Source organism: Triticum urartu, chromosome 5 (assembly GCF_003073215.2).
Source record: "Triticum urartu cultivar G1812 chromosome 5, Tu2.1, whole genome shotgun sequence".
NCBI lineage: Eukaryota > Viridiplantae > Streptophyta > Magnoliopsida > Poales > Poaceae > Triticum > Triticum urartu.
In genome coordinates this window covers 182179848-182203492 of record NC_053026.1, presented here as the reverse complement: position 1 = coordinate 182203492, position 23645 = coordinate 182179848, and the positions used below count along the sequence as shown (strand labels likewise).

Sequence of the window (23645 nt, the reverse complement as noted above, 5' to 3'; positions counted from 1 at the left end):
ATGAAGATTGGGACCTCGGTGGCCGCCCGAGCAATGCGAGCACGAGACGCAGGACAAGCCACCGTCTCCCCCCACTCGTTGAAACTGGTGGCGAGCATGGGATGCACCTTGTCCATGGCCTCATCGTTGAGCACCAAGGATCGGCCGACTGCAGGCTCGGCGGTTGGAGGCGCACTCGGCGAAGACAGAGGCTTCTTCCCCTTGTCTGCTTGTTTCGATGCCATGGCGATGAAGCAGGCGGAGTGCAGGTCAAATTGGAGAGGAGGAGCAGAGTCTTGAGGAAGCAGAGGGACTGGGGAAGCAAGACGTAGGCGATGGGAGAATAACTGAGTAGGTTGCAGGGGGCGCATAGCCAGGCAGATTCCAAGGCATCATGGGGAAGCGGAGACGCCCACATCCAATCAACCGCCACACGTCAACCGAGGCCACAGGCTTTTGGGGCCCGCAGCGCTCCGCGCTTGACCTTTGGCTTCGCCTCGAAGCCAAGCCTGAGTGCGCCTTTGGCCCGGGGGCTACTGTCGGCGTTCTGGGAATGGGGGTCCCCAGACTTGCCTGCCTGCGGCCCACGGCGTGGCTGGGCTAGTAGGTCTCTTCGGCCCATCTTCATCAACGTGGTATTCAAGACCCTCGCGAGGGGCCAAGCCTCGCGAGCCGGACGATGCAAGACCTCCTCAGGAGCGGCCTCGCTAGGCAGGCTCGTGAGGGACGGAGAGATCAAGGCAAGGCAAACCTCGTGAAATCCTCGTGACGTGAGCCATGACGATTGAGACCAGCCGGGCGCCAGCGCGCAGCGTCCTTGTTTCATCTTTGGTGCCTAGGGGGGAAGCGCAGGCGCGGAGTACCGAGGCATCAAGCAAAGGTTTCCATATCGGTGCAACGAGACCAAGACCAGCAGGACGGCAAGAGGGAGGTCACCCTGGAGCCCAAGACGACGTCACCACCAGAGCCTTTTGCAGGCGAAGACCACTTTCGTCAGGATAAGCTGTACTAGCTGTCCCCTTTCAAATTGGCCGTTGTTGGCTCCCTTCCCACTCGATATTTGGGGAGAGGACCAGGGCCTATATAAGTAGGACTAGTCACCACAGTAGAGACACAAAAAAAGAGCACAAGAACACCTCAACCTCAGGAGGCTGTTCTTCCCCTTGTACTGTTCATCATCGGCCCAAGAGGCAATCCACCACCACCACACTGGAGTAGGGTATTACACCACAACGGTGGCCCGAACTAGTATAAATCTTGTGTCTTTGTCTCATGAGTTGGTCGAGTTCGTCCGCGAGATCTTAGAGAGCTAGGGCGTGGATCGATAGGGAGAAAACCTTCACGCGCACCCCAGTGTTCGAACCTCGAGGGTTTTGCCAGAACCTGTGATCCGACAACATCCATTTGAGCGACAAGTAATAACGGACGGTGGTGGTAGTACTGTACTTGCATCGCGAGATGGTTGATTGTCTGACATTACTTTGCATCTTATCTGCCCTGCCCTCCACTTTATCCAAATTATCATATCTATACCCTTACCAAAATGTTGAATAAAGCCAATGCCACTGCACACGTTGATGTCTGCATTCCTCTTGTCAGTACCTTTTGCCTTGTAACCCTATACTTAATTAATTGTTATTTGATTATGTATCATCAGTCTGCACCTGAGCTTCATTATCCTCTGTTTCTTCCAATATTATTTGATCTATATTTAGTGTTTGCAAAATGTAGAAAGTGGCAACGCTTATAAAGAATTTTCTTTAGGGAATTTATTGAATTATCCTTCCATTAACATGGAGATGGGCTTTGTCCAGCCCATGTTAACATGTCATGTAAGTTCATCCTTCTCAAGCCTTCAAACTTTGTTCTAGTATAGAGTTGGATAGGCATAATTTCCTCCACTGCTGTTTACTTTGCTGTTTACATATGATTGGATGTTTGCAACAACTACAGTTTTAAATTGTAGTTGTAAAAATATGTTCCTTATGCAGAACAGATCCATTTATTTGCTTATATAATTGTGAAACCTATTACGTGTCTCCTTGTTTCTCTTTCAGAGTCGTATCTCTTATGCCAGGCAGAACTTTAGGGAAGATAGTGAGCCAAAATCATATTGAGGACAGCGAGATGACCCCAAGGTCCTGTATTGATGAAGACAGTGAGTTGAAGCTACTCACCAGCAGGTGTGAGACAACCTCTGTGCAGTCGCTGCCTCAATCAGTTCGACTACTTCAGTCTCAACTTAAAGCGGAAAGGCTTGCTTTAGCCCAGCTCCGACTTGAAGTCAAAGATGAAAGAAGATGTCAGAGGACTAACATGCGCACTACCATGCCATACAGCTAGGGATGGAGCATCTATCGTTGACACAACTGAGGTCTCATCAGCTTGTTCGGCTGCTTGCGGGGCCCGTCCTGTTAAGGCCTAGTGCCTTCTGAAGTGCTCTCAGTTTTGTATATTCTTTTGTCGGCGCGTTTATATGCACAGGTGGCGACCTTTGATGCCTAGTGTATGTAATCCGCAGTCACATTGCGCTTTATTATCACCGGTAGCGAACTTTGGTTCCTAGTGGATGTAATATGCTGTAATTTCTTTGTTGTATAGTCTAGGTTTATTCTTTGGTCGGTATGCTGTAATTTGGGTCAGAAGGTTCAGTGGATCTCAGTGTTGTCGGTCTTCAGGCCGGCCCGTTACTCATATGGGCCAAAACATGGGCCTATAATCATCTTGGGCCATTAGCAAGTCTAAACCTATAGTAGTTTCCCACCTTTAACAGGCCGAGTAAAGTTCTAGCCAACTGGGCCAGAGAATACCATGGGCTTTTAGCAGGCTAAAACCTAGATTGGGCCAGCGTTGGGCCGAAAAATTCACGGGACAATACAGGCCAAAACTGCCTAAGGCCCATGTTTGGCCCAAATAGCACGAGCAGTTAACAGGCCAAAATATATCTCGGGCCTGTTTGGCCCAATAAAATTATGGGCTTTAAGCAGGCTGGTATCCACGCGAGCCATAGGCCCAAAAGTGTCATGGGCCATTATCAGATGGGTTGTAAGCAGGCCTAATTCAAAGCGGGCTGTAATTAGGCCCAACTATTCCACGGGCCATTAACAGGCCTATAGTCCTGTTGGGCTGAAATTTATCCACGAAGACTACGAGCTGTTAAGAGGCCTAAAGTTACTTCGGGCAAGAAATAGCCCAGTTTGTGCATGGGCCGTAAAAGGGCCTAAAGTTAAACCGGGCCGACAACGTCCTAGATGCACCACGGGCCGCTAACAGGCCAAAACTATTATCGGGCCGAACTGGTTAACGGGCATTTAACAGGCTTAAATACAAACCTGTCTTAGAATGGGCCCAAAAGAACAGTGGCCTGTTAACGGGCCTGATCCGATATGGGTCGTAATTTGTCCCAAAACACCACAGGATGTGAATGGGCCTGATCTGCTATGGGCCTGAATTTGGCCAAAAAGATGGCAGGCTGTTAACGGGCCAGCCCACTAGTGTCTGAAAAAACATGGTGGGCCTTTAGCTGGGCCGACCTTTTCACTAGAATGGGCCTCTGTTGGGCCGCGCCACGTGTCGACGTATCATAGGCTCCTCCTGTCCAATGAGTGGATGACATCTGTCCGAACGTTGAGCCAACACGTGTTTCCTCCGGCCAATGAGAATTTTACACGTGGAAAATCCCCATTGGTCCGGGCTGATAACAGGTTATCAAATCCAAAACCAGACCCGATAGCTTAACGGCGACCCGTTACTATCGATGCCATGTGTCGGTCACCCTTGACGAAAGCACTTCTATGACACGTGATTTATCATCATGGAACTGGACACTTCCGTGATGATAATTTTGGTAATGTCATGGAACACTTCTACGACATCATAGGTATGGCTATCTTGATTCTGTCATAAAATTGTCATGGATGTACATGCATGACAAAAAACATGACCTAATGTGACAAACATGTGTCATCACGGAAGTGTATTTTTTTGTAGTGTTACCATGAGTGATTGGGTGAGGTCTGTGTGACCTTAGCTCAAGGAGAATACGGTAAGGATTGTGTGTCCTTTGGTTTAAATACCAAGCCGCCCCAACAAGATGTACAACTGTCACAGCAGTTGGAACTAGTCTACCAAATCATTGTCTTCACCGAGCTACTGGTTCTATTTCCTCAACCCTTTTCCTCGCTTATGTGTTCATGAAATTGATTGTTACTATTTGAAGACTTTGATTTAAGATGTTCTCAATTTCTTTAGTCATCTTGTCTTCTGCCTACTTATCCTGTTTACACACTACCTGTGCTCTATGTATGTTTCATTTCATCATGATGACTATGCTAATGTCTTGTTATGCATGCACCTGAGTACTTATTCCGCTATTTGTATTTCGTCATTTAGAACAATTCCTCAAGTTGTATTTCCTCAGTGATGAATTTGTAAAAATCTCCTATTCACCCCCTCTAGTCGATATAATACACTTTCAATTGGTATCAGAGCAAGATACTCCCTTGTTCTGTGTGATTTTGGTTTAACCACGTGGAGTTTTAGTTATCTTGACTGCTGGCATGATCAAGGTCTCGGCTGGGTGTCCTACCTTCGATGGGACGGACTACCCCTACTGGAAGAACAAGATGTGCATGCATCTTGAGGCAATTGACAACGATCTCTGGTACGTTGTGGAAAATGGCGTTCCCTCCATCACTCCTTCCGTGAATGCTGATGATGTGAAGAGATTCAAGCAACTCGACTCTCAAGCAAAGAATATCATATGTGGCCATCTGAGCAAAGGACAGTACGGTAGAGTGAGTGCTTTGGAGTCTGCAAAGCTTATCTGGGATTGTCCAAGGTCAACAAAGGAATCTCAACCCAACGTGATTCTCGAGTTGATGTTCTTCTCAATCTCTTCAACTGCTTCAAAAGACTTGACATTGAAAATATTCAGCAAACATTCGATCGCCTCACTGACATCTCCAATGAGATTCAAGCACGGGGTGCCACTGACATCGCCGACCATGAAGTGGTGAAGAAATTGCTGAGATCACTTGGTTCCTCGTTCGATACACTAGCACTGATAATTCAAGAATGTGGAGACTATAATTCATTAGATCCCGTTGATATCCTCAAGAGACTGAATACTCATGAGTTCCAACAAGCTGAGAAGAGATACCTCTATGGGCCAAGCTATGGAAGATCACGTGCGCTGAAGGCCAAGGCAATTTCCTCATCTGAAGAGGAAGATTCTGATAGCAGCCTTGGTGGTCCCGAAGAACTAAGCCAGGAGCTAGCAATGCTCATGAGGAAATTTCAGAAGTTCTCAAGGTGTGGTCGTTTTGGAAAATCTTCAAGAGATGATGACATGAGATCAGATTCCTCATCTTGCGGCGGCAAGAAGAGGACTTGCGACAAATGCAAGAAGTCTGGTCACTTCATTGTTGATTGTCCTCTGTGGGAGAAGGAACCAAAGAAGAAGAAGTACAAGGATGACAATTTAGATGACTCCAAGAAATAGAAGAAATCTTCAAAGTCCTCATCATCAAAATCCTCAAAGTCTTCATCTCACAAGAAGAGCAATTCCAGAAAGGCACGGGCATTCATTGGCAAGGAAATGAACTCTAAAGCTGAGTCTGAGGAAAATCAGGAAGAGGAGGAATCTAAGGAGTCCGACTCCGGTGTGGTGAGCCTAGCTCTCGCTACTGCTTTCGTCAGCAAGTCCATATTAACCATTGAGTAACATGGCAACTCCAACTCCTCTGGTGATCGTGATGATGACTTTGCTCCCACCTATTGCTTCATGGCAAAAGGTGCTAAGTTACTCAAATATCCCTCCTAAAAGATCGTGGATGTCGCCTAGAGGGGGGGGTGAATAGGCATTTTAAAATAATTACGGTTTAGGCTTGAAAAAATGCGGAATAAACCTAGCGGTTAATTTGTCAAGCACAAAACCTAAAACAACTAGGCTCACCTATGTGCACCAACAACTTATGCTAAGCAACATAAACTACTAGGTGATAGCAAGATATATGACAAGAACCAATATGGCTATCACAAAGTAAAGTGCATAAGTAAAGAGCTCGGGTAAGAGATAACCGAGGCACGCGGAGACGACGATGTATCCCGAAGTTCACACCCTTGCAGATGCTAATCTCCGTTTGGAGCGGTGTGGAGGCACAATGCTCCCCAATAAGCCATTAGGGCCACCGTAATCTCCTCACGCCCTCGCACAATGCAAGATGTCGTGATTCCACTAAGGGACCCTTGAGGGCGGTCACCGAACCCATACAAATGGCAACCCATGGGAGCGGTCACTGAACCCGTACACTTTGGCAACCCTCGGGGGCGGTCACTGGTACCCGTCAAATTGCTCAAGGCGACCTCCACAACCTAATTGGAGACCCCGACACTTTCCCGGAGCTTTACACCATAATGATTGAGCTCCGAACACCACCAACCGTCTAGGGTGCCAAGGCACCCAAGAGGAACAAGCTCTAGGGTGCCCAAGCACCCAAGAGTAATAAGCTTCTAAAACTTCACTTGCACGTATCACCGTGGAGAACTCAAACCGATGCACCAAATGCAATGGCAAGGGCACACGGAGTGCCCAAGTCCTTCTCTCCCAAATCCCACCAAAACAATTAATGCTAAGGAGGAAAATGAGAGGAAGAACGAAAAGGAGAACACCAAGAACTCCAAGATCTAGATCCAAAGGGTTCCCCTCACCTAGAGGAGAAAGTGATTGGTGGAAACGTGAATCTAGATCTCCTCTCTCTTTTCCCTCAAAAACTAGCAAGAATCCATGGAGGGATTGAGAGTTAGCAAGCTCTAAGAAGGTCAAAAATGGGGGAAGAACACAAGCTCAAAGGATAAGGTTCAATGGGAAAGAAGACCCCCTTTTATAGGTGGGGAAAAATCCAATCGTTATGCTCACAGCCTGCACAGAGCGGTACTACCGCTCCAAGGAGCGGTACTACCGCTAGGGCGGTAGTACCCCTTTGAAAAACAACAGTGAGGAGGCAAAAGGCGAGTAGAACCGTCGGAGCGGTACTACCGCCCGTCCTCACAGTACTACCGCTCGACCTCATGGTACTACTGCAATTGGTAGCGGTACTAATGCTTGCGAGCGGTACTAAAAAAATACATCCGGGCCTACCACCGCAAGACTTGGGATGAGTTTTTGGTCCGGAGCGGTACTACCGCTGTAGGAGCCGCGGTAGTAAAAAATTACATCCGCTCCAATTCGCGGTAGTACCGCTGCAGCCTTTTCAGCACACCAAAACCGCCACAACTTTTGCAAACGGACTCCGAATTCGATGAAACCAAGTTTGTTGGAAAGCTAGCGACAAGGGATAACACAATATTCAAAGAAATATCAATAAGAAGCAAATGAGAAAAGGTCCGTAAGAAAATGGTGAGAACCCTTCCTCGGAAAAGACCGGTAAAACCTCCAACACCGAAAACATCATAGAAGATGCATGCGAACTCCGTTTTGGATGAACTCAAGCTTGTCATCAAGATGACCATAAGCTCTAAGACTCACAAAGAGAACCAAACAAGAACCAAGAAAAATGATGCAAGTATGCAATGCTTTGAGCTCTCTACTAATGATACGATCAAGCTACCAACTTGAGAGCCCCCCTTGATAGTACGGCAAACGATCCTATAACCCGGTCTCCAAACTACCACCATGAGACCGGTAAAATAGAAAACCTATCAAGGGCAAACCTTTGCCTTGCACATGGTCCACTTGAGCTAGATGATGACGATCTTGACTCCCTCAAGTTGGACCACCTTTCTTGATTGCGTTGGCTCGATGAAGACTAGATGATTGCTCCCCCATAGTCCACTATGGGTGAGCCACTCTTCGGCACATCTTCACAAGTCCATTGTCACCACAATGGACGGCAAGCTTCAAGCACTTGATCTCTTCGCGATGATCCACTTGAACTTGCACACGGCAATCTTGATGACGATCACCACTTGATGTCATCCTCTCCATGGGTTGAGTGATATCTTCCTCTTGACGCAAGCCCATGAACACGTACCTAACCCCACGTAGAACTCTCACATAGACCATGGGTTAGTACACAAAGAACAATGGACAATGCTTACCAAACCATGGGATCACTTGATCCCTCTCGGTACATCTTCTATGCTTTGTGAGTTGATCAACTTGATTCACTCTTGACTTAGTCTTGATCAACCTTGAATCTTTCCAACTCGCTTCATTTGGATGATGTCTTGAAGGTAAACATGAATGATCACACAATCTTCTTCTTCAGCTTTGTGAGTTGATCAACTTGATTCACTCTTGACTTAGTCTTGATCAACCTTGAATCTTTCCAACTCTCTTCATTTGGATGATGTCTTGAAGGTAAACATGAATGATCACACAATCTTCTTCTTCAAGACATGCTTGCAATAAGCTCAACTCTCACATGACCAAGCTTTGGATAATTCCTTAATAGCACCTTGGTCAACACAAACTCTCCTTGAAACCAACACATGTACTCTGATCACACAATCTTCTTCTTCAAGACATGCTTGCAATAAGCTCAACTCTCACATGACCAAGCTTTGGATAATTCCTTAATAGCACCTTGGTCAACACAAACTCTCCTTGAAACCAACACATGTACTCCAAGAAAAGCCTATGGACAAAACCTTCAAATATAACTCAAGGCAACCATTAGTCCATAGAGATTGTCATCAATTACCAAAACCAAACATGGGGGCACCGCATGTTCTTTCAATCTCCCCCATTTTGGTAATTGATGACAATCACTTTCCCATTGGCATCGATTGCCAAAATGGGCGAAAAGCTTAGAGGGCCAATATAGATTGTGGTCCTCCATATATTGTGTATTTCTAAACAAGAGAGTGGAATGCAATACACACATCCAACGGTAAATACTTGGAGGAAGACAAACTATATTGAGGCCCAAAGATTGCAAAAGGAAGATATGCCACAAAGACATAACAAAGAGAGAAACAAGCAATCAAGCAATCAAAAGATATCTATTGAAGCAAGCTATCAAAAGATACCAATTGAACCAACTAGGCCACTGATCCTACGAGCCACATGAATAAAGGATATTATGATAAGAGCAAAGAAGTGTTCTAAGGAAAATAGAGTAGCTCCCCATGATTTGTGCACACATAAGAATTTTTGTATTTGGATACAAAGTGCACAAAATAGGATCATAGCTCCCCCAAAACCAACAGAAACTTACAACAAGTGCAAGTGAGCATATAGGAAACAAAGCCTAGTACTTGCAACAAACACATGGTTGAGCAACATGTAAAAAGGAAACTTAAGAATAGGCTCAACCAAAACCGATGTGTGTGAGTTAAGGCAATGCACTTGAGAAGACTAATGTATGGATGAGCATTAAGCATCAATATAGTCTTGAATTAATGAGATACATGGTGCAAGGCCTGTCATTCCCACACACAACTAGCAAAAGGGGTCACAAGTTCACTAATAAGCATATAAGAAAAACTATGCTTGTGACAACCCGTGGTGAAGATATAAAAGAAAGCTTCATCAAGACGAGGGATACCAATTAAGATGGCAAAAGCCTCGTAAAGACAAGCATGAGGAAAAAAATCTTCACCACACAAGAGTGCAACAAGATGCAACGAGATAAGACACGCAATCAAGGCAAAAGCTTTCACGGAGCCACCAAAGAAATAACAAGAAAGACAAGGTGGACGTGAAAGAAAGGATATCATCTAGAGATGTAATTTCTCTCAAGTGTATAAGATTCTAGGTAGACGAAATCATGATGATATATATCTACAAAGAAGGATGTACACCCGAAATAGTTACAGCACGAAGGAACAAGATATCCAAAAGGAAGTCATACATATATATACCAATAAGATATTTGCTTGGAAGCATAGCACATGGCTAGATATGGTCTTATTGTATATAAATGAATTCCTACCACACAACCATCAAAGACATAACAACTAGCAACATGAGATCATTGAGATGCTTTGAGAAAGGAAACAAGTATCACAAGATGGAATGAATAGCATGCCATGATACAACCTACACAAGGTTGATGCAAGAAATGAGTGCATGAAGTAGATGATGATACTTGTTACCGAGATACCATTGGAAGGATGTAGTAGATACCAATTAAAGGTAGATGGTAGTTCATTGATCATCCTAGCTTGAATCCAATAAGCACATGGTGGAAACACCTTCCTTGTGAGTGACCGAGCATCCAATGCATCTCCAATTGTTCCTAGAACAACAACACAAACAAAATGGTACCCAAACTCATTGGGACCAAAGAGTTAGAAACACCAACAATACATAGGACAAACTCCACATAAATATGTGCATATAGATATGAAAATGAATTTCATGCACATCTCATCCAATTTGAGACTTGGTGGAGTTCCCCCTATATATTGGGTCAAAGAAATAAAACATGCCAAAGAAACTACAAGAAGTAAATATGCATGCTCAAGACTTTCAAGAACCGATACCAAATGACAAAGAAATACCAAGAGAAGAAAAGATACCAAATGAATAAATCATCACTTGGAGGATATCAATTGAAAGATACATCAAGGAATGAGATACCCATTGATACCCACTAAAAAAGATATCAAACCCCCAAAAGAGAGGATGGTTCCAAACAAACCAAGCTGTCTACAAAGTTTCATTATGGCACAAAGGACCAAAAAGAAACAGCTTGCCTTCCACAAACACACACTTGATAAGGATCACAAGATGAGTGTTTTATAGAGAATAGGATAGCTCCCCCAAGACTAGTGCAGTATAGAGAATTTGCATTTGAATACAAAACGCACGAGGTGGGATCATCACTTTCACTATATCTAGAAAACACTGGACAAGGTCAAGAAATTAACAAGATCCACAAGTGGTATGGAATACAATGGGAGTTGACACAATCCTAGGCAAGAGATAAAGCAAATAAAAGCAAAGGCCAATGTAAAGATGATCAATAATTTCTACTACACATAAGTGAGTACCAATTGTCAAAAGAAAAGAAGTATTTGGAAATAATTCCCGGTGGTAGATAACAAGGATATCCGACATCATCTTCACACCAAACAAAAAGCTAATTGCAACTTGTAGAGCTAACATGCCACCTAGGAACAAGATAATTTACAATATCAATTCTAGGTGACAATATCTCAAATGTACACATTTTCTAGGCTTGTAATATGCACATAGCATATTACTCCCCCATAATGTGATACCAATAAAAACTTAACAAGAGGCAATAAGAGAATCCAACAAGAGATAATTAATGGACTATTTAGAATTTGAATTTCTTATGAGAAGACATACCACATAGCGACTAGATAATCTTGAAATATCAATACTAGATGGTATTACTCATGTACACACATTTATAGGATAGTGAGGTGCACAAAGCACATCACTCCCCCATAATGGGATATTCCATTAATCTCTCACAAGAGCCAACTAAGATACAAACAAGATGCAAAAGGCTCAATGCATGACACACACGTACATGATGTGCAAACCAACACACACATACTTGATTGCTCAAGATAATCAATTTGGAAGCACAACATATACAAACACATGCAAGGAACAAAACCAAACATGCAAAGGGGTAAGTAACTATCAACGTAAACACTTTAAGCACGAGTTACTGCATGGAGAAACATTGGATATAAGATAGAAACTTGATAATTCAAATAACTTGGCTTGAGGCAATTAGAATGATGAAGTCCCCTTAATTCTTCATAAAGTAGCCAGGTCTCCAATGCCCTCCAACAACACCTATTGATCAAGTTTGAGCTTGTTGGTCCCCAACCAAGTTGGATCCTAAGAGGTTAGTCACAATAGGCTTGGCTACCCAAATGGTTCTCTTCTTGACACCACTTTGAGTACCAACAACTTTGGCAAACACATTGCCAATCTTATCCGTCCCAAGAGAATAGATATCATCAATAATAATTGGGTTGGATAAGTTACCACTAGTGCATGAAGAGGCGAGGTGACCTTTCTCACGACATAAGTAGCAACGTCTACTCTTCACTTTCTTCTCACTTGATTTCTCAACTTGAGAAGCATTAGCTTGAGGATTCTTGGGAAGAGGACTTTCTTCAACTTGTGGTTGAGCATGAGATCGAACTTGTGGCCGCTTCCCTTGTTGCTTGTCACTAATGGCCTTCTTCTTCAATGGGCAAGATCTAACATGATGCCCTTCTACTTTGCACTTGAAGCAAACAATCTTGACCGAATTCTTGACTTGTTCTTGGCCCTTCTTTTTGTTCATCTTGGACTTCTTCTTATTCTTGGAGTTGAATCCAAGTCCACCTTTGTCATTGGTGGATTTTTGCACACTCAAGATATTGTTGAGTGTGAATTTCCCTTCGTGACTCTTTTCCAAGTCTTTCTTCAAAGAAGTGACTTGGGCCTTGAGCTCTTTGATTTCCTCTACATGGTTAGTCTCAACACAAGTACTAGAGGAAGTATAAGCTTCATTGTTAGAGCAACAAGGCAAGGAAAGCAATTCATCACAAGATGTACCAACATTGTGAGTAGATGAATTACAAGGACTAGCACATGGCAACATAGCATTTTGACTAGAAGTAGTGCTAGTATCCACATGAGGCTCACTAGATGTTACCTTAGCAATCATGGCCTCATGAGCTATCTTTAGCACATTATGGGATACTAGAAGATCATCATGAGAGCTTGTGAGCTTTATATGATTTTCTTCCAACATCCCATAATTGCTAGATAGCAACTCAAGTTGAGCCCTTAGCTCAACATTCTCCTTTAATATGGATGCTTCACAAGAGATAGAGTTAGTAGCACAAGCATCATCATTAGCAACAAGAGGAGAAGACAACTTGGCAAGCTCTTTTGAATATGAAGCTTTAAGTTGAGCATGAGAATCGGTGAGTTTGATGAGCTCACTCTTAATGACCCTTGAGCAATTTTCGAGGTGCTCAAAGTCCTCAAGGAGTTTAGCATGTGCAACTTCAAGCTCCTCATTTTTAGTTTCAAAATCATTGGCCACCTCAAGGGCTCTATCACGAGATTCCCTTACTCTAGATAATTCTAGAGCAAAAGTCTCCTCAAGAGATTCCTTGGTGGTTTGTTCAAGTTCAAGAGCTTGAGAGAGGTCCGCAATCTCATTAGCGTAATCACGCTCATGAACTTCCATTTTCTCAATGGTGACCTCATGCTCGTCGAGATGAGATTCCAACTCCTCAATATATTTCTTTCCCTCAATGGCAATGGACATAATTTCCATGAAGTTGAAACGAGCAATTTTATTTTTATGAAGAGCTTTAAAAACAATTTCCCCCTTAATATTTAAGGAGGCAACATTATCTTTCTCTTCATCATAATCAACATCATCATCATTCTTGCCATCATCAAAAGATATATTGGGATTCAAAGTGGGAGATACCTTTGAGGCCTTGGCCATAAGGCAAAATGCAATAGATGATGATGTAGGATCACTTGAAGCACCATTCAAGACCACATCTTGTTCCATGGAGTGTTGAGTTTCCTCTACATTGTTAGCACAACAACTCGAGGAAATAGATACATTCTTATCATGGCAACAAGACATAGCAAGCATATCATCATTAGGTTTGAGAAAGCAATTTCTACATGATATGCAAGGACTGCCAACACGAGCAAGTGAAACATGTAAGGTGCTCGAAGTGTTAAAGTCCAAAGAAGGACCATTGCAATAAGATAGTGATGAAGAATCACCAAGAACAAGCACACTATCATCATTGCAATGACCACCACTACTCACCCTAGCATTACCTTGTGGCAATCCACATGTAGGTGAAGTAGAAGAAGTTGAGAAGGCAACATGGCCGGAGGAGGAGGGAGAACAATCATACCCACAAATCTTGGACACACCATATTTATCTTGAAGCTTTGTCCATAACTCATGAGCATCCCGGAACGGCATGAGTTGAAATATAACTACATTGCTCAAAGCATCGAAAAGCACATTAGAAGCTTGAGCATTGAGATAAGATTTTTTCTCATCCTCTAAAGATAATCTTTGGGGATCCTTTGTGTCGGTGTACTAAAGTAGGGGTACCCTTAGTACCCCGAACTTGTGCACGGGCAGTCGCAGCATCCCGCGGCAAGGCTTGCCGGGCGACCGCCAAGATCCTCCGTGGTCCCCTTGAAGACCATTCAAGAACAAAGTACTCAAGACAAGACCCCGGCAAGAGGAGCTTGCCGGGAAGGCTATCAGAAGTGTCCCAAGGCCCCGGCAAGAGGCGCTTGCCGGGAAGGCCAACCAAGGCATACCACGCGCCCCGGCAAGGCCCAGTGAGCGACAAGCCCCCGGACCTACACGACAAGACGACGACCGCAGCAAAGAGCTTGCCGCGGGAAGCCCCCACTTCGTGCCCGCGCTCCAGCACATCCACCCACGCGTCGCTCTGGGGCCCTCCCAAGCACACGTGGCGGAAGGCTCCGCAGCTGAGGTGCGAGGTGGCAAGCAGGCGCTGGCAAGACAACCACCATGGCTAACGGTGGCTTCTCTAGCAAGCCCCTTTCGGCACTGTTTAGGCGACACAGACGGGCATTTAATGCTCTTGTCCCCTGCCGTCAGGGTTAGGTATGATAACACTGTAGCAGCTAGCTGTGCCTACTACAGCACCTAGCTGTGCCTACCACCACTCTTCCACTTTTTCCCTCCGTTGCCCTATGTCGGTAACCCCTTGAGCATATAAAAGGAGGCCCGGGGCAACTGAGAGCGGGGTTAGACACTTCGAACACTCTCGCTCGGGGTTCAGCAATTCCACACACTCACGCTCGATCTCGCTCCCGAGCTAGAAAGCAATACAATCCACAAAGCAGGAGTAGGGTTTTACGCATCCGTGCGGCCCGAACCTGGGTAAATCGCCCGTGTGCTTCGCCTCGATCTGCTCTTTGCGCGACCTCCGCCCCCCGCCGAACCAAAAGGGACCCCGGTCCCATAGGTGTCCGTGGATCAGAAACCCCGGCATCTTTGGCGCGCCAGGTAGGGGGCGTCGAAGTTGTGTGAATCAGATCCGGCGTTCTTGCGGGCTAGATCTTCATCATCTTGGAACTGATAAGTTCTCAAAACCTGAACAACCAGATCTCTAATTTTTTATTTATCTCCCCTGGACGGCCGCACTTTGTGTGGAAAACCTGTGCGCGGAGGAGCCAACTCGTAGCTGGCTGCGCCCTTGCGTTGTTTCGAGCTCGCTCAACAACATTAGGTGAGCTGCGGCTAGTTGCTACACTGGCCGCGCCCTTGCATCGTTTTGAGCCTGCTCAACAGCGTAAGTTAGCTGCGGCTAGTTGCTTAACTAGCCGCGCCCTTACTTTGCTTCGAGCCCTGCTCAGCAACTTAACTGAGCTGCAGCTAGCTGCGACGAGGTTTCTTGCCGGTAGTGGCACCGCCAGCAGCCTGCTGATGTTCCGCACTCAGCGCTCGCGGCCCTGGTTCCTGCGCCGGCAAGTTCCCTAAAAGCGTGGGGTAGAAACATACAAAGTTGACGCCGAAATGGGAAGGCCCTTACCGGGTGAAACGAGTCACAGGGCCCGGCGCTGTCCGCCTTGGGACCGAAGATAGCATCCCAGTGAGTAATTCCTGGAGCATCGAGCATCTTCGTAAGTTTTACCCGTAAGGCGCGGTTGTCGGAACCCGTTCCGGCAACCACCTCTTGTACAAAGTCTTGCCGCTGTTGCATGTAATCCTTTGTACGAGGCCGGGCGCAGATCCCGTGCACAAGTAAAGCTCGCATGCTCCGCACATTTTGTCGATTTTATGCTTTCTACTTTCTGGCATATATGATCTGACATTTGTGCAGCACCAACCTCACGGTAAGAGATAACGAGCCGCAAGGCTCTATATCTTTATTTTCTCTTCTTTCTTTTCTTCCAAGGAAAGAAAGGTTCCCTCGCCCACAAGTTTGCCGGGGGGAAGGGAGAAGAAAAGGGTATGGACCAGGCGTCGTTCAAGAATCTCGTCTTGCCGGGAAGCAAACGACAGAAAAGCTAAGTTGCCAAAGTTTGAGCAGCCAAATTTTTTAAATTTCAAGTTATCTCCCTTGAACGACTGCACTTTGTATGGGAAACCTGTGCGCGGAGGAGCCAACTCGTAGCTGGCTGCGCCCTTGCGTTGTTTCGAGCTCGCTCAACAACATTAGGTGAGCTGCGGCTAGTTGCTACACTAGCCGCGCCCTTGCATTGTTTTGAGCCTGCTCAACAACGTAAGTTAGCTGCGGCTAGTTGCTTAACTAGCCGCGCCCTTACTTTGCTTCGAGCCCCGCTCAGCAACTTAAGTGAGCTGCAGCTAGCTGCGACAAGGTTTCTTGCCGGTGGCGGCACCGCCAGCAGGCTGCTGACGTCCCGCACTCAGCGCTCGCGGCCCGGGTGCCTGCACCGGCAAGTTCCCTAAAAGCGTAGGGCAAAAACATACAAAGGGAGGAGTCAAGAAAAGGGAATAACATTGCAATGGCTACCCAAGATAAAGTTATATTACAAAATAGCTTGTCGCGGCTCTGACAGATGTTTTCTATGACATAGCTAGCAGCGACAAGGAAAGAAGAAAGCAGGCGGCCTAGTCGACGCGGTCGCCCTCAACCCTCTTGATCCCGCTCACCTTGTCCACAATGGGTGCGATAAGGGCCTTGAGCTCTTCCTGATCGATATCAGGCGGCAAGGATCTGAGGACGTTGTGGAGGCGGAGGCCTGGATTGCGGAAGGCCACCTTCATCAGCACCTTCTGAAGGGCTCCCGCAAAGATCTCGCGCGACTCGTCGGCCAGCCGCTTCAGGATACTATCCCGGAGCCGCTGGAGCGCCGTCACCACGCCCTGGAAGAACAGAGTGAGCTTGGCGCTAGGTTGGAGGTTCTCATCGGAAGAGTACCCGAAGTCCTCCACCCCCAGCTGCGCCAGCTCCTTGTCGATGTCCCCGGCGGCGTTCGCGAGGCTCTCCGTCCAGTGCTCCACCGTATCCCTAAAGGCGTTTTGGGTGGTGGCAGCACTCTCCAGCAACGCCTTGTCGGCATCAACCTCCTTCTTCAGGGCCGCCTCCCGCTCCTTGGCGCCGTACAGCGCCTTGGTCAAAGCGGCCAGCTTGAGTCCGTTGATGGAAGCTTACGTCGTCGAAGTGAGAAAGCTGGAAGAGCACTTTGACGGCCTGCAAATGGAGCACGTTCCAAGAACTCAGAACGCCATTGCAGATGGCCTGTCGAAGTGCGCCGCACTTAAGTTACCTGTGGAACTAGGGACCTTTGTGCTCAAGCTGACTCAACCATCCGTAACACCATCAACTGGACAGAGCAAGAAGAGGAAGTTGATTCCTGGTGACCATCTGCCGGCAGAGCTTCCCGAAGCCGCCGCCAAGAAGGTCCCTAAGATCAACGTCGAAGGCGCTGAGGAGCGATCTGCTCCGGCAAGCCTTAGGGCTTGTTCCGTTGACGCAGAAGTCCCCGGCAAGCTTGCCGCGGAACGTCAAGCTCCGGCAGAGACACAGCTTCTTGCCGTAGAAGCAGATGTTCCCGCAGCAGCAGATTTGCCTTTAGTCCTTGTTGTCGAGCCACAGGCTCCAACATGGGCGCAGCAGATTGTCCGTTTCCTTCAGACAGGAGAACTTCCCGAAGAGCCAGAAGAAGCCGAAAGAGTAGCCCGGCAGTCAAGTATGTACCAGTTCACCGACAAAACACTGTACAGAAGAAGACTCAACGGTGTGAAATTGAGGTGTATTCCCCGGGAAGACGGACAAGAGCTGTTGGCAGAGATACACGGAGGCATATGTGGTCACCACATTGGCGCAAGAGCACTTGTCGGCAAAGCGTTCCGGCAAGGTTTCTTCTGGCCAACAGCCCTCCAGGATGCAACTGCACAAGTAACCAAGTGTGAAGCGTGCCAGTTCCATTCCAAGCAGATACACCAGCCATCTCAAGCTCTCCAGACGATCCCTTTATCCTGGCCATTTTCGGTCTGGGGGCTCGACATCCTCGGCCCCTTCCCCCGAGCTGTCGGGGGCTTTGAGTACTTGTACGTGGCAATCGACAAGTTCACAAAGTGGCCGGAAGTGGAACCAGTGAGGAAGGTGACCGCACAGTCAGCCGTCAAGTTCTTCAGGTCGATTGTTTGCCGCTTCGGGATCCCTAACCGGATAATCACCGACAACGGCACACAATTCACGAGCCACACCTTCATGCAGTATGTCCAAGATCTCGGTGCCAAAGTCTGCTTCGCTTCTGTTGCTCACCCGAAAAGCAACGGTCAAGCGGAGAGGGCAAACGCCGAGGTGCTGCGCGGGCTCAAGACCAGAACTTTCGACAGGCTGCACAAGTGCGGAAGAAACTGGATCGAGGAGCTACCGATGGTTCTTTGGTCGATCAGAACGACGCCGAATCGAGCCACCGGACAGACACCCTTTGCTCTAGTCTATGGACAAAGTACTCAAGACAAGACCCCGGCAAGAGGAGCTTGCCGGGAAGGCTATCAGAAGCGTCCCAAGGCCCCGGCAAGAGGCGCTTGCCGGGAAGGCCAACCAAGGCGTACCAAGGAAACTTGCCGCGGCGCCCCACGCGCCCCGGCAAGGCCCGGTGAGCGACAAGCCCCCGGACCTACACAACAAGATGACGACCGCGACAAGCCCCCACTTCGTGCCCGCGCTCCAGCACATCCACCCACGCGTCGCTCTGGGGCCCTCCCAAGCACACGTGGCGGAAGGCTCCGCAGCTGAGGTGCGAGGTGGCAAGCAGGCGCTGGCAAGACAACCACCATGGCTAACGGTGGCTTCTCTAGCAAGCCCCTTTCGGCACTGTTTAGGCGACACAGACGGGCATTTAATGCTCTTGTCCCCTGCCGTCAGGGTTAGGTATGATAACACTGTAGCAGCTAGCTGTGCCTACCACCACTCTTCCACTTTTTCCCTCCGTTGCCCTATGTCGGTAACCCCTTGAGCATATAAAAGGAGGCCCGGGGCAACTGAGAGCGGGGTTAGACACTTCGAACACTCTCGCTCGGGGTTCAGCAATTCCACACACTCACGCTCGATCTCGCTCCCGAGCTAGAAAGCAATACAATCCACAAAGCAGGAGTAGGGTTTTACGCATCCGTGCGGCCCGAACCTGGGTAAATCGCCCGTGTGCTTCGCCTCGATCTGCTCTTTGCGCGCCCTCCGCCCCCCGCCGAACCAAAAGGGACCCCGGTCCCATAGGTGTCCGTGGATCAGAAACCACGGCACTTTGGAGGAGAAAAACCCATATCTACAATTTGCTGTAAATTTGGGTCCATGACCCTAAAGAGGTTAAGCATGCGAATTACCCAAAACATGAAAATTTGTGCCATCGAAACTAAGAGTGTCGGAGAATCCTAATCCCCTAGTCGACATCTTTACTCTCTAGGCGGTTAAGCCTAACAAAGAGAGACGAGGCTCTGATACCAATTAAAAGATCGTGGATGTCGCCTAGAGGGGGGTGAATAGGCGTTTTAAAATAATTATGGTTTAGGCTTGAACAAATGTGGAATAAACCTAGCGGTTAATTTGTCAAGCATAAAACCTAAAACAACTAGGCTCACCTATGTGCACCAACAACTTATGCTAAGCAAGATAAACTACTAGGTGATAGCAAGACATATGACAAGAACCAATATGGCTATCACAAGGTAAAGTGCATAAGTAAAGAGCTCGGGTAAGAGATAACCGAGGCACGCGGAGACGATGATGTATCCCGAAGTTCACACCCTTGCAGATGCTAATCTCCGTTTGGAGCGGTGTGGAGGCACAATGCTCCCCAAGAAGCCACTAGGGCCACCGTAATCTCCTCACACCCTCGCACAATGCAAGATGTCGTGATTCCACTAAGGGACCCTTGAGGGCGGTCACCGAACCCGTACAAATGGCAACCCTTGGGGGCGGTCACCGAACACGTACACTTAGGCAACCCTTGGGGGCGGTCACTGGTACCCGTCAAATTGCTCGGGGCGATCTCCACAACCTAATTGGAGATCCTGACGCTTGCCCGGAGCTTTACACCACAATGATTGAGCTCCGAACACCACCAACCATCTAGGGCGCCAAGGCACCCAAGAGGAACAAGCTGTATGGTGCCCAAGCACCCAAGAGTAATAAGCTTCTCAAACTTCACTTACACGTATCACCGTGGAGAACTCAAACCGATGCACGAAATGCAATGGCAAGGGCACACGGAGTGCCCAAGTCCTTCTCTCCCAAATCCCACCAAAGAAACTAATGCTAGGGAGGAAAATGAGAGGAAGAACGAAAAGGAGAACACCAAGAACTCCAAGATCTAGATCCAAGGGGTTCCCCTCACCTAGAGGAGAAACTGATTGGTGGAAACATGAATCTAGATCTCCTCTCTCTTTTCTCTCAAAAACTAGCAAGAATCCATGGAGGGAGTGAGAGTTAGCAAGCTCGAAGAAGGTCAATAATGGGGGAAGAACACAAGCTCAAAGGATAAGGTTCAATGGGAAAGAAGACCCCCTTTTATAGGTGGGGAAAATCCAACTGTTATGCTCACAGCCCGCACAGAGCGGTACTACCGCTCCAAGGAGCGGTACTACCGCTAGGGCAGTAGTACCCCTTTGAAAAACAACAGCGAGGAGGCAAAAGGCCAGTAGAACCACCGGAGCGGTACTACCGCTCGTCCTCACGGTACTACCGCTCGACCTCACGGTACTACCGCAAATGGTAGCGGTACTACTGCTTGCGAGCGGTACTAAAAAAATACATCCGGGCCTACCACCGCAAGACTTGGGACGAGTTTTTGGTCCGGAGCGGTACTACCGCTGTAGGAGCTGCGGTAGTACCGCTCTGGAGCGGTAGTAAAAATTACATCCGCTCCAATTCGCGGTAGTACCGCTGCAGCCTTTTCAGAACACCAAAACTGCCACAACTTTTGCAAACGGACTCCGAATTCGATGAAACCAAGTTTGTTGGAAATCTAGCGACAAGGGCTAACACAATGTTCAAATAAATATCAATAAGAAGCAAATGAGAAAAGGTCCATAAGAAAATGGTGAGAACCCTTCCTCGGAAAAGACCGGTAAAACCTCCAACACCGAAAACATCATAGAAGATGCATGCGAACTCCGTTTTCGATGAACTCAAGCTTATCATCGAGATGACCATAAGATCTAAGACTCACAAAGAGAACCAAACAAGAACCAAGAAAGATGATGCAAGTATGCAATGGTTTGAGCTCTCTACTAACGATACAATCAAGCTACCAACTTGAGAGCCCCCCTTGATAGTACGGCAAACGATCCTATAACCCGGTCTCCAAACTACCACCATGAGACCGGTAAAATAGAAAACCTATCAAGGGCAAACCTTTTCCTTGCACATGGTCCACTTGAGCTAGATGATGACGATCTTGACTCCCTCAAGTTGGACCACCTTTCTTGATTGCGTTGGCTCGATGAAGACTAGATGATTGCTCCCCCATAGTCCACTATGGGTGAGCCACTCTTCAGCACATCTTCACAAGTCCATTGTCACCACAATGGATGGAAAGCTTCAAGCACTTGATCTCTTCCCGATGATCCCCTTGAACTTGCACACGACAATCTTGATGACGATCACCACTTGATGTCATCCTCTCCATGGGTTGAGTGATATCTTCCTCTTGACACAAGCCCATGAACACGTACCTAACCCCACGTAGAACTCTCACATAGACCATGGGTTAGTACACAAAGTACAATGGACAATGCTTACCAAACCATGGGATCACTTGATCCCTCTCGGTACATCTTCTACGCTTTGTGAGTTGATCAACTTGATTCACTCTTGACTTAGTCTTGATCAACCTTAAATCTTTCCAACTCTCTTCATTTGGATGATGTCTTGAAGGTAAAGATGAATGATCACACAATCTTCTTCTTCAAGACATGCTTGCAATAAGCTCAACTCTCACATGACCAAGCTTTGGATAATTCCTTAATAGCACCTTGGTCAACACAAACTCTCCTTGAAACCAACACATGTACTCTGATCACACAATCTTGTTCTTCAAGACATGCTTGCAATAAGCTCAACTCTCACATGACCAAGCTTTGGATAATTCCTTAATAGCACCTTGGTCAACACAAACTCTCCTTGAAACCAACACATGTACTCTGATCACACAATCTTGTTCTTCAAGACATGCTTGCAATAAGCTCAACTCTCACATGACCAAGCTTTGGATAATTCCTTAATAGCACCTTGGTCAACACAAACTCTCCTTGAAACCAACACATGTACTCCAAGAAAAGCCTATGGACAAAACCTTCAAATATAACTCAAGGCAACTATTAGTCCATAGAGATTGTCATCAATTACCAAAACCAAACATGGGGGCACCGCATGTTCTTTCACCTCCTCTGAATCGAGTGAAGATGATTCTGATGAAAACCTCAAACCTAGCTATTCCAAGCTTGCTAACATTGCCATGAAGCAACAAAAAACTTTGGAAAGGGTTCAAAATTTGCTAGATAAAAGCGATGACTTGCTGGGTGAGAAAATGAATCAAACTCAATCCCTGACTGATAATCTTCAATGACAACAGTCCACTACAAAAAAAATACACATCCGTGATGATACATCTTGTCATAGTAGGTCACGTTTTCTGTCATGCATGTGCATCCATGACAATTTTATGACAGAATCAAGATAGTCATACATGTGCTGTCGTAGAAGTGTTCCATGACAATACCAAAATTATCATCACGGAAGTGTTCACTTCCATGATGATAAATGACGCATCATGGAAGTGCTTTCGTCAAGGGTAACCGACACGTGGCATCCACCGTAACGGGTTGCCGTCGAGGGAGTCCTGGACTAAGGGATCCTCGGGCGTCCGGCCTATTATCCGTGGGACGGACTGATGGGCTGTGAAGACATGAAGGCCGAAAACTATACCTGAGTCCGGATTGGACTCTCCTTGGCATGGAAGGCAAGCTTGGCGACCGACTATGAAGATTCCTTCTTATGTAACCAACTCTAAGTAAACCCTAGACCCCCCCGGTGTCTATATAAGCCAGAGGGGATTGTACGGAAAGGACACCATCCATTACCATAGTCATATAGGCTAGGCTTCTAGGGTTTAGCCATCCCGATCTCATGGTAGATCAACTCTTGTAACACCCATATTCATCAATATCAATCCAGCATGACGTAGGGTATTACCTCCATAGAGAGGGCCCGAACCTGGGTAAACATGTGTCCCCTATCTCCTGTTACCATCGATCCTAGACGCACAGTTCGGGACCCCCTACCCAAGATCCGCCGGTTTTGACACCGTGGTGCTTTCATTGAGAGTTCCACTGTGCCGTCCACGAAGGGTTCGATGGCCCCCTCAATCATCTACAGCGACGTTGTCCAAGGAGAAACATTTCTCCCCAGATAGATTTTCGTGTTTGGCGGCTTCGTACTGCGGGCCAACTCACTTGGCCATCTAGAGCAGATCAACAGCTACACCCCTGGCCACCAGGTTAGGTTTGGGAGCCCGAACTATGTCACGAATATCCATGGTGACTTGATCTTCAATGGATTTGAGACCGCAGCAATCACTCCCCCTCGCTCCGATGAACATGACCTAAATCTATCACCGGATCACATCCAGCGGATGGTCCCTGCTGCTGCAACGGCCTTAGAACCGAAGCAAACCGTGCCAT

General features: G+C 47.0%; 1 pseudogene; it reads left to right on the top strand.

The window, feature by feature from the left end:
- Positions 1-222: 222 nt before the first annotated feature.
- Positions 223-22531, top strand: LOC125506904 (annotated as a pseudogene).
- Positions 22532-23645: the final 1114 nt, after the last annotated feature.